We start from the raw sequence: 12,856 nt of genomic DNA on the forward strand, positions 1-12,856 counted from the left end.
TACTTTTCTAGCGGTATTAGATAATATCAGACTACTGATGGACCAGGGTAAAGCTGCCACCCTGATTCTTTTGTACTTGTCGGCGGCTTTTGATACCGTATCTCATGGCCTCCTGATGAACATCCTACATGAAAAAGGACTACACTTCAAAACTCAATGGTTTAGCTCATTTTTACATAACAGAACTCAGAGTACAAATGGGCTCCTTTTCTCCCAACCCAAAAACAATCAAGTGTGGTGTTCCACAAGGAGCAGTTTTGACCCCAACTTTTTTTTTAATGCTTATGTCTCTCCTTTGGCCATGATCGGTAAGAAATGGCGGTTTAATATCTGTTCCTACGTGGATGATATGCAGCTGCTGATAGCTATAGAAGAAAGATTTGAGGACACTAGCAGCAACCTGATCAACTGTATCAGAAACTGGTGAATTGGATGACAGATCATTGCTTGAAAATAAACACAGAGAAATCCGAGATACTGCTCTTTGGAGGAGCACACCTATTCTGGGACGCAACTTGGTGGCCCCAGTCACCAGGTACCGCTCCTGAGCCCAAATGGGTCGTAACAAATGTGGGATTCCTTGTAGATAATGCACTAACCATGCAAGATCAAGTCCAAGTACTGTGTGGTAAATGTTTTGCCATGCTAAAATTACTAAAGGGACTTTTCATATGGATCCCTTTAAACTGGAGAAAAAACATTTCCCAGGTCTTATTGACCAGCAAATTGGGCTATGGGAATGCGCTCTATGTTGGTATGGCCAACTACTTATTCTCTCGACATCAAGTAACCTAGAATGCAGCTGTTATGCTGGTTTGTAGCAAGAATAAGTACAGCTCTGCTTCAGGGCGTTTGAAGGAGCTTTACCTGCTGCCTATGTGACAAAGAGCCAGGTTTAAACTATGGTGCTATGCGCTTAGAGCTTCACATAAACTTGGCCCCAGAATCCTGCAAGACAAAGTTTAATTTTATGTTCCCTTGTGAGACTTGAGGTCTTGCAATCGCGTACTGGCTAAAACTAGACACATAAAGAAGGTCAGAGCTAGGGGTCGCTCCTTCTCATATTTGACGGCTGCACACTGTAATAAACTTCCTTAAGAGCTTCGCCTCACAGACTACCATATGAGGTTTAGGAAGAAGCTGAAAACGTGGCAATTTTTAATACTCAATTGCTGATGCCTAGCGGATGGCTGTTTAGGACCCAATTGCTGATGTCTCGTGTAACTAAACAGCTCTCAAACGGGTTTTTGCTTTCCTAGCGCCGTGATGTACCCTGGGATGAATGTTGCGCTCTACAAGTATTATGAATATTTAAATAATTACCACCATGTGAACCCATAACTAAAATCATGCCTGTGCAAATATTATTGATACACATGCCCGACATTAAAATATAACACTAATCCGACTTATGGAAAGACGTGGATTCACCAACTCGCATCCTGCTTCTTTGCCAGTGTTAGTAGGTGTGTACTATTGGATGTTAAGAGCGTGTATGAACACTAAAGAAGGACATACATATACATGTGGTGTGAACCCCCCATGTTGGAAATATGAGTGTCAAGCAGTTAATCATACACCGATGGGACAAAAGAAATAACTAATGCAGCTGTGAAAATTATATATGACCGGAATGTGACTTTTTTTTTGTTAAGAAGAATGAAAATATGTTAGCACAAGGCATTGAACGTTTGCATATTTAAAGAAAACAACTGTATTCAATACGATCATTTAATCCATATGGCAGCAAGGTACACATTTTTTTTATCCGATAGGTCTCACATTGCAGAATTTACTTCCGGTTATCGCTCCCATCTTTAAGATCAACAGTTTCCAATATCATACAGCGTAGTTGGCAAATGCTGTGATTGTGCTCCATGAAGTGTGTGGCTATTACTGACTTGGTATTCTTAGGTCTTATGTTGCTCTTGTGTTCATTTAGTCTGACTTTGATCTTACGTTCTGTTTTGCCCACGTAGACCAAACTACATGGGCACTTTAACAGGTACACTACATTCTTCGAATCTCAGCTAGCTGTTGTATGTATTCTGTACTTGATAACTTTTAATGGGTGGTTAATGTGGTTTCCTTTAATGACACAGTTGTAATTGTTGCGGTTCAAACAAGGAACAGTTCCTTTGTATGCAACTTTGTCATTGAGGTTCTGTTTATCCTCTCTTAAAATCTCCTTGATATTCTTACTGCGTTCATACGCAAACATCGGAAATGCTTCAAAGATCCCTTTAAATCCAACTCCATCTGTAACATTGGCCAATGCTTGTGGATGATTTTCTTTAGTCCTGCGCTTTTGGTAGAGAATTTCGATACCAGAACTACTTTGTTGGATTGACTGGCACTTTGTGGGAAGTTGATAACTACTTACGAGTTTGGTTGAATGATTTGGTTACTGCTCTGTTTTTTTTGTTTAAAAAAAAAAAAAAAAATTATTTGTCAAATGACACATATAGAGCAGGGCTCTGTAACCCAGAGACATCTGCACAATAAGCATAAAACATCATGACTTTGACTTCTCAATACGGAGATCAAGAAGAAATAAAGAGTAATACAAATGAAATAGAACCACATGAAACCCCTTCCAATAACCCCCTCCCCCCTGTCGCACTCACAGCTTCTCAAGAACAGCCTACCCGTGAATGTTGCACGACAACCACTCGCTACCATATACTACAAAGCAAGTAACTACAGCTTGCACCAGCAGAGTAGAATTGAATTGGATTAAGGGGCCCCGTGGCAGAGACGGGCTCTAGCAGCAAACCTCTGTAGTCTGCCCAATGCTTCCAAATTTTAAAATGTTTCTGAGGGCAGCCTCCTGCAGTGAAAATGGGGAGTTCTAGGCCCATACAAAAGTCCAATCCCTTCTTCCAAGCCGGCACTGAGGGCGGCACCAGAGCATTCCATGCTCTACCAATGTGTCTCTTCACTAGAGTAAACCCTAGCAACATAAGATGGTGTTTGTAAATATTGCCCCCAATTCCCTCCATGACATGTAAAAGCACCAATTTCGGCGAGTGGGGCAAGTCCCAGCCCAACACCTCAGAGAGACAGGTCATAACCCCTCTCCAGAACCGTGACAAGGAGAGACAGTGCCAAATCGTGTGCAACAGGGTCCCCTCCTCCCGTTCGCATCTAAGACATACTGGGGAGGGCACCAGCCCCGCCCTCCACAAACGAACCCGTGTAAAATAAACCCAATGGAGATATTTAAACTGGACAAGGTGCAGACACACCGCTATGGTAGGCCCCCCCCCCCATCCCCCGGAGAGGCCAAGGCCTCCGTCTAGTCTTCCTCGTCAAGTGGACCAACGTCCCCCTCCCATTTCCCTTTAAGCTTCTGCAATGTAGGGGAGCAGTGAGTCACCAATGATTGGTAGATCTTAGATATCTTATGGTCTTGAAGGTCCCCCATAAATACCTTCGCCTCTACCGGACTGAACTCCGCCAGAGACTCCAAACCCTCCAGGCTAGGGGAGAGGGCGTGACGAAATTGGAGGTATTCGTAAAATTGAGTTTTCGGCATTCGAAAATCTTTCTGTAGGGCCTGAAAGGACTTCAGGATCGGCCCCCGCATAACGTCCCCCAGGGTAGAGATACCTATGCTGTCCCATCCCCGAAACCCCGACAGAGTAGCTAGTTGTGGCAAGCGGCCATTATTCCATAAGGGGGTTTACCATGTCAATGTGCTTCACCACCCCATCCTCCGCAAGGCCGGTCGCCACAGCTGGAAAACCACCTGGGTCGCCGGCGGCAGGGAATTGCGTATCGGTGCAGAGTACAAAATCGTGTGTAGAGAAAGGTCCCCCATAAGACGCTGTTCAAGAGCATAGGCTGAGTCCTCTCTGCCCCCATCCCACCATTCGTTCAAGACAAGCATGTGTGAGGCCATGTAGTATGATAATATGTCGGAGGTCGCCAGTCCACGGCAATATGTGGAGAGGAGCCAAGACCAGATGTGTCCCCGAGAAACCATAGGGTTGACTTGCTGGGGTTCAGGTAGAGACCTGACGATTCCCCAAACACCTGCATAATACGAAGCAACCGCAGCCCCGTCCGGTCCACATCAGTGAGAAAAAATAGAACGTCGTGTGCATATAAGGCAATATGATCCGACAATCCATGCGCCCATTCAAAGCCAGTCACCTGCGCATCCATGCGGCCAAAGGTTCAACCGCCAGCGCAAACAAGTACAGCGAAAGCGGGCAGGCCTGTCGGGTACCCCGTCTAATTGAAAAGGGTTACCGCTCTGTTTAATACTTCAGGGGTATAACATCTGTTCCTAAATCATTCAGTCATGTTGAGCATTTTAACTCCCACTTTAACCGGGTTAGAAACAATCCTTTTGACTCTTAGCAATTGTGAGTATGGAAGGTGTGCTTTGAGAGAGTTCTGATGGGAGCTGTTAAAGTGTAATAAGTTGTTTCGATCAGATTCCTTCCTTTGGCTCTTGGTCTCAAATCTCCGATTTACTATTGATATTGATGCATCTAAGAAGGTAACATGTTCACTACTGATATCGTAGGTGAACTCGATGTGATCGCTGATGTTATTCAATGGTTCAATGGCTAAGATTCATTAGTTTCTGGTACCTTTCCACAGTTCAAAAACGTCATTGATGTATCTTAAGAGAGTGATGAGTTTGTTTTTCCATAAGTTGTTAGAACGTGATCTATTTCAAATGTATACATTACCTGGGAAGCATCCAAGCAAGCAATTTTTGATTGAAGGTCGGACTCACCAGATAGCCCATGCCACCTGAAATCTTAGTCAAAACTCAACAGTCTGTTAATCAGATTATTAATTCTCTGCTTAACTCCTCACTGATATCAGCCTATGTCCAACTGATTTTGACGCAGGCTAACATCAACCCCCTGCTTAAAAAGCCTTCTGCAGGTCCTGAGATTCTGCCTTATTGCCCCCAGCCAGCTCCAAAATATTGAAGTGGTCAATACTCAATTGTCAGAATACTTAGAACAGTTTACTTTACTCCACCAATCTCAATCAGGATTCAATTCAATTCTTTTTTTATTAAGATTTGGCTCTCTAATGAGGTCCACATTAAAATGAAACAGAATGTATAGAAGATAGTCACAGATATAACAAAATAGTCAAATTACAATTACATATTCAAATCCTTTACCGCAACAAATAGAGTTAAATACTTAGGCAATTTGTTATTATTAAAACTTCAATATACGAGAAATTCATAAAAGTTACGGTTTTGTTGCAAAAAGTCACAACCACATAGCAGCAGAGGATTTGTGCAAATTATTCTATAGAGAGAGAGAGATCAATAACCTTTGTGACCGAATCTATATTTTCCCTTTAGCAGCAAAGAGTTGTGTTAAAAAAATATGCGAGAGGAGAATAAAGACACTGAATGAAACAGGATATATAAAAGGATGACCACCATTATAATGGAATAGTCAAATTGTGATTACATATTTAAACCTTTTACTGCAACAAATAAATTGAGTTAAGTACATACGCAATTTGTTAATATTAAACTTTCATATAAGAGCAATTTCATAGATATTACAATTTTGTGCAAAAAACAACCATGTAGCAGCAGGGGTTTATGTGCAAGTTATGTAAAAAGAGAAAGATCTGAAACATTTGTAGCTAAAAGTTCCCTCCCCCCTAATAGCAATAGTTGAGTACAAAATCTATTCCGTAGAGTATAAAAACACCGGTAACCGTAAAAAGAGTCTGCAAATAGGACCAATATTTAAGTACCTGGTCATGACAGTTGCCGTGGGTCCCAAAATGTAAGCAGGAATTAAGTTTGAATTTCCTACCTCCTGCAGCGGGATCCTCCTTTCTGACTTCAAGCAATACAAAAATAGTACACACTACTGAAGGGAGGGCCTATAGTAATAATGTCCTTCCTCTCAAGTGGTGGTATAACAAGAGCTAAAACAGGTTCAAAAACTCCTTAAAAAATGTAATATTTCTATGCATACTATTTCATTCTTTCGGTAGAAGAGAAACTCGCAAGCTGATGCTACAGTTTTGATGTTCTTCTGTATAAACATTGGCTGAAACAGCCGAAGACGATGTGGTAACAGGCTGGGTAGACAAACAGAATATGATTGTGGTTCTGAATTCCTAAATTATACATATTACAGTTTTTCTCTGTTTTCGTAGCGGGAGACCAATTTGCTGTTAAATCATTTAACAGTAGAAAATGCATGCAAAATGGAATCAGAAGATAGCAAATACCATGGTCCAAATTCCAGGTTAAATATTTCTGAGCCACTCTCCGGGTGCTTGACGCGGCTATTATCTCCAGTCTTTTCTTCAATCTACAATACTTGAGATGTCTCTAAAAACTAACATTACAACTAGTGCTTTTTAAAAAAGATTTGAATTCTTAGAGCGGGAGGGAGATCACAGGCTCCTCCTGTGCGTCAAAATGGTTTAACGCCAGAATAAAGTCACGGGAAAAGGAATATTTATCTGCTTTTGCACCAAAAAGTTCTTGACGTGGGAAACCCCTTATTGTATTCGATTTACAATTCTTCAACTGGTATCCCCACCAATTCACTCTGGCTAAGCCTTGGACGAATTAGCTTACCAGACCAAATTCCAATCTAATAGCAGGTGTCTGAACCAATGTATTAAAGTTACTTAGATTGCGTAAAATCTGGCCTTCTGTCTTATCAAGGAAACACCAATCTTCTACTTGGATGGATTCAATAGCGTATAATAGTGTTGGGGAGACTTTCGCTTTAGAAACAGATAGCAAGTGCATAAAATCCCTTCGTCCCATTACTGTGTAGAATGCACGTAGACCGTTTGCATGTGAAGCAGCTTTACAAGAGCTGTGTTCAATGTGGGATGTATTCTTTGTATTACCTGCTATTAATTTCCCCATATAGAGATAGGAATCAACAGTCCTGAGTTTTTCAAAGCCAATTCTCCAAACAAATTTGCAAAACTTTCTGCTCCTTCTACTTTTTAAAATCAAAGCTTAACTTTTCGTGATGTTTATCTTCAAATACTGTGCCATCGTATATTTCTGCAGTGATATCAACTTCTTATTCAACCCAATGGGAGTCAAATCCATAATTGCAATATCATCTGCATACATCAGACAAGAAAAAGGGCACCCGCCTATCTTCGGCGCATCTCCCTCTAGGGGAGAGAAACATTTGGGTAAATCAGCTACGTACAGAGAGAAAAGTAGCGGGGCTACAGACAGCCTTGCTTCAGGTCATTTTTTGTGGGTATTACGGCCGATAGGCCCTGATCTCCCCCTAATAGCTCCTGGCACCATGTGTGGGAGTGCAAAACTATAATTAGGGATCGAAGGGGGGCAGGCACTCCCATTTTTTGTAATGTATTGGCCAGTCTACCTTATCAAAGGCCATTGAAAAATCTGTAGATGCCACATATACATTTGACCCATGGATTAAAGTGTATTTCTCCACTATTAATTTCAGCATAAATATATTATCCATGTGTAGTGCTTGTAATTTGACACAATAGGACAAACCTGGACCCTGCACACCCAAGAGGAGACAAATGCACTACTGCACCTTTAAACAACACACGTTAAACAGCACTCCCAAAAGACGAGGCGATAAAACAAGACCCAGCACTTTCTTAAGCGAGGCAAGAAAACAAATTCAGGTGCATTTAAAGTGACACACACGTTTATTAATTCAATATTTTAGAAAGGAAGGCAAAGTATATCAGTTAATGCAGACTCCCAAATATCAAGTAACTCAAGTGCAAAACCAGAATAAAATGTAGCATATATACATGTAGCCAAGAGAAAAGAAACTTAGAAATTATGTACATGAAGTAAGGCGCACCTCACTGATCGATCATGCAACATCCTTGCCAACTCAAGCGGAGGAGCCCTTCGACAGCCCAGGAAGGAGTTCGATTGGGACCCAAGTTCCGTTTGTTTCACAGCAGTACGTCTTCTCTGTGAATGAGCTCCTACCCGCCCGAAGACTTCCAGCTTTTAATACCTTTACTCAATGTGAGGCGAAGGTTCTAGAAACCTCGCCCCCTTTCTTCTGTTCGAAAAGCAAGCTGGCCGTACTGGTCTGTGTCAAGGTCAAGACAGAAGCCGGCCAGGCTCCTGTATTTTGACTCCGAGACAGAGCTGTCCATTCTGCAAATCCCCTGAAAGGTACCAAGCACGCATCCCACACAACATGTTCCAGTTCACTCTGATCGGTGAAGAGCAAAAACAAGTGAAGAGCAAAAACATGCCCTCCCCACTTTGCAGCTACGTGCGAGCGCAGAAAATTGAGTCAATTATGCCAAATGGAGCCAATGGTCAATATATCATTCTTAATATCAGTACACCATGGTTGAGTGTTTTTATCTATATCCTGCTTGTTCTATAGGGAGACTTTTCTCCATCACCCAGTCACTGGGATGATCCAAAATACTACGTGTAAATATTTTCCTACTGCATCTAGTAGTGCTATTTGCCGGTAGTTACCCGGAAGGTGTCTGAGACCCTTTTTAAGGAGTGGAATTAAAATACTACCAGACCAGCTGGGGAAGTCTTTTCTTGCAGATATCATTAGTTAAAAAGAGGAGTGAGATATGCAGCCCACAGCAAAGGCTCTTCTTTTAATTATTGTCATCGGAATTTCATCAGGACCCATTGCTCCTGAAGCTCGCATTTTTTTGATGAATCCTACCACCTCGCTCCTTGAAGGAGCATAGCTGCATTCAGGCATATTGGGTGATAGTGGTGGAAGACCAAGATGCATTAGGGTTAGCAGAGTAAAGATCTGCGAGATAGGGTTTCCAGTCTTTTTCTTTTATCGGTATTGGGAAGGATTTTACCCCTGAGCAGCAGGAATCTGAGATTATTTCCAAATACCTTTTGGCATAATTCTTTGAAGCAGCCACTTTTAACTGGACCCACTTGCAGTCTTTCTTTTCTTGCCTTAGAGAATGTTTTTCCTAAATCTTTTTCTCTTTAGTAAGTTAATTCATTTACTTTGATCAAGGGAGAAGTTCAGGAATTGGGCTTTGTCTACTTTAATTATTTCCCTATTTATATGTAATAGCGTATTTTGATGTGGTCTCTGCTGGGATGCTAAAAAAATTAATTTTACATGCATTAACCAGGGTATCTATATTCCGACCAAAAAATACCAGTTGGTCTGGCTAAGAAGGCAGTTGATCTCCTATTACTGTATGCTGATGATCTCCTATTAAACTTGTTAATGTCTTTTTTTAATTTTGAGGCTGCTTTGATATTCCAATATATTCGAATGTTTGGTTTTTTAACACCTACAGATTTGTCCTTAAAATTCTCCTAGCCTACTTCTGTAGGGGTCTTTTAAAGTTTTCAGGAGCTCAGCATATGGTCGCTATAAGAATTTTCCAGAACTTCCGTATAAGACAGCCTATTGAAAGTATCTGTTGAAACAATTAAGTAGTCAATAATAGTCCCACCAGAGGACGATTTATGTGTAATGTTTGCTGGAATATCATTTCCTGATTTCCCATTGGCAATTAATAGATCTAAATTTCTCAAGCCTTCTTGTAGAATCACGCTTCCTTTATCTACCCGACTATTATTTGCAAACAAATCATGGGGGAATTTTTAAAGCTTCCTCTTTTGAGGCATTTGGGAACATCTTTATACTGTAGGTAGAGACTTTGGTGTTCAAATCGCCAACCAATACTAAATGCATATAATCTCCTCTTGCCATAATAGTGGAGATAAAAACAAATCGGTCTTTTACTAGGTAAATATAGGAGGAATCGGTTGGGGGGGATGTAAGCATTTACAGTAAGCAGAGTGCCTATACTTTCTTGCGTCTCCTTAAAATCTATCTTGATAGCCTGAATTAGGTTAGAAACATGGGGAATATCTTTATACACCCACCTAGAGCTACTTCTGAGCTCCTTTCACGTGTCTTCTATTCACTTGGATCCAATCAGGATTCAGATCACTACCCAGCATTCCATCTGTTGTGCTTGAAGTGTCTGTATCCATTAAAATTACCTTGGATAAAGGTCAGACCACGTCCTAATATTGTTGGACTTGTCGACGGCACTTAAAATGGTATCACATTCCCTCTTGCTACAGCGTTTGGCTGATATTGGAACTTCACTAAGATGGCTCCCACCATTTCTCTGCAGCAGGAAACAGGCAGTGAGAATCTCTTCTGTCTGCTTAGGAGATAATACTCTCAAATATGGGGCACTCTTGTAAGTCCCACCCTGTTTATTACATTTATTGTACATGTGTGGAAATTTAGCCTGCAAACTGAACATTATCTGCGCCATCTTGCCTCTCCTCAGCGCCACGCACAGCAAGTACACGACAGCCATTTTAGGCACCCCACTCTCTCCCCCGCTCATTGTCAATCGCCAGCACGTTCCCCTGGCGCTGCAAGCATCCCCCGCGCACCGGCCACCCCCGCTCTCTCATACATGGGCCATAAACCTTCTCCTTCTGCGCGACCCTGCCATGGAACCACATCCCACGCCTGACCGACATCCCATACATGGTCATGCCTCTCTTTGATAAACCCCCTTCCTCTGCGCCCCATTGTCCGAACCGATCCCAGGCCATCACCTAGCCCTGCGGATGCAGTTTATTGCCCCTACTGTAAGGGAAACACCCCACATCAAAGGGATTACAGTGGATCAAAGCCCCTACCCCCTGAGACCCGGCCGGTTGCACACACCCCCGGGAATTGGCGGAATGTCCAGCTGCGTGCTAGCCATCTCCTACTGTAGATGGGGTGGGGACTTCTACTGTAGATATGTGTGGGAACGAGCTTGAAGTGGGGGTTCCAAGGAATGTCTTTCCGTATATCAAAGTCTCAATAAGAATGTACCATGTGTAATAAAGCAATAAACCTGTGTATAAGAGGCCAGGCCTCAGAGATGCAGTTAGAGCACCTCGTGACGATACCTTGCTGTCTGATCTGATGTGTTCTGCTCCGACGGAATAAAACTTTGTTTCCTGCCTTCCAGTCTCCGGCGCCTGCCTCTTTCATTGGTAAATTATCGAGTGGTATGAGAGGCGATTACCGCCGGGCAATACTTGAAAGGTTATCGACTGAAACTGCCGCTACCATTTAACAATTGGCGTCCCAAGCGTGGGGCCCATCAGCGACACGTGGATCCAGTGGGAGAGGTCCCGACGACAGAGTGAACGACTGCAACGATCGGGAGAGCTCCTGCCCAATAGACCCTCGTCTGGCAGCCGATCATCCGAACTTCACTGGTTCCGAGCAGACCTCTCTCGAGTGATCTACGGTCCTGACTGGGAACCATCAGGAGTGCCGCGGCAAATACGGAGAGTAGAGGACGATCGGGCGCTGGAGGCGGAAGACGAGAAACTGTCCACGCGGTCCGGGTAAGGTCGTGATACACGACAAATTGCGAAATAATTGATTGATTGTTTGAAGTTTTGAAATACTAGTATTGCTCATTGATTGTTCTCTTTGAGATATTCGCTGTCTACAAACGGGGAGGAGTAGAAATACTCTCTCTCTCTCCCTTTGCAGATAGTGAAGGGTAGGTAACGCAGACTTTTGTCCCCGTTGTAACCCGTCGTGCCTATCTTTATCTCCCCACTGATTGATTGTCCGAACATTGATTGTTTTGAAGAATAGTGCTCTTTGAGATATTCTCTGTTTGCAAATAACGTAGAATAGAAATATTCTGTCTAGTCTTTGCAAATAGTGAAGGGTAGGTAACGCAGACTTTTGTCCCCGTTGTAACCCGTCGTGCCTATCTTTATCTCCCCATTGATTGATTGATTGATTGTCCGAACACTAGTTGTTCGATATTGGTTCTTTGGAGGTATTCTCTGCTTACAAACAACGAGGAATAGAGATATTCTGTCTAGTCTTTGCAAGCAGTGAAAAGATAGGTAGTGCTGACTTTTGTCCCCGTTGAAACCCGTCATGCCTATCTTCTCCCCACTGATTGGTAGTTGGTTCTGCCCGGACCGCTTATTAGAGGTGAACCATCCGGCTCCACTGGAGGGCACCCCTAATAAGGACATGTTCACTAAATATGGACTAGTCGCCGTAGCTTATAGCAAGCTGTGGCATAAATATACCAAGAAGGACCCCGAGAGTCAGTGGCCACTGATGGGATCCTTCGACGACCATAAGATAGAAGTGCTAGAAATAGCTCTGCGTAGCAATAAGACGACGCCTACTATGCTTGACAGTATCGGCATGTGGCGCAAAGAAGCAACGCAACGGAAAAAGAGGGAAGAAGTAAAAGAAGAAAAGGAATTACGAAAAGCAGCTCACCTTGCCGCTAGAAAGTTAGAAGAAGAAATAAAGGAGAGAAGGGAAACTAAACTAAGACAGGAGCCCGAAACATCAGGCCAGTACGCTGTTAGGACCCCTTCTTTGCTCTACCCTGAGTTGTCCTCTAAGCAGCGAACGAATGATGAATTACTATTAGGTCCCCCGATCATTTACATGCCCCCTCCATACGCACCTCCCAATCAATAGTGCAACACCCACAACCCCCAAACACGAGCGAAAGCAGTACAGGGGCCTCTGTCCTCACGGCCTCCGCGCCGGCCGAGCCTCCTGTACTGAACACAACGTCGGCAATAACGTTGGATGACCCTGAGATGAGAAAGAAAGAGTCCACCAGAATGAATCGACTAACGAAGGATGAACGAACAGGAATCGACAAAATAGTAAAGGCACTGGTGGGATCCTTTTTGACCTTACAAAAACTAAAGTAACGCTAGGAGATAGCCCTTTGTGGGAAATATGAAACCAAGGGAAGGAGCCAAGCTCACGGTCGAGACGGCCACGAGGTAGCCCGACTCCATTACTCTCGCTACCTAAACATGTCTGCCTCACTGCCC

Source organism: Triturus cristatus, chromosome 2_2 (genome assembly GCF_964204655.1).
Source record: "Triturus cristatus chromosome 2_2, aTriCri1.1, whole genome shotgun sequence".
Taxonomy (NCBI): domain Eukaryota; kingdom Metazoa; phylum Chordata; class Amphibia; order Caudata; family Salamandridae; genus Triturus; species Triturus cristatus.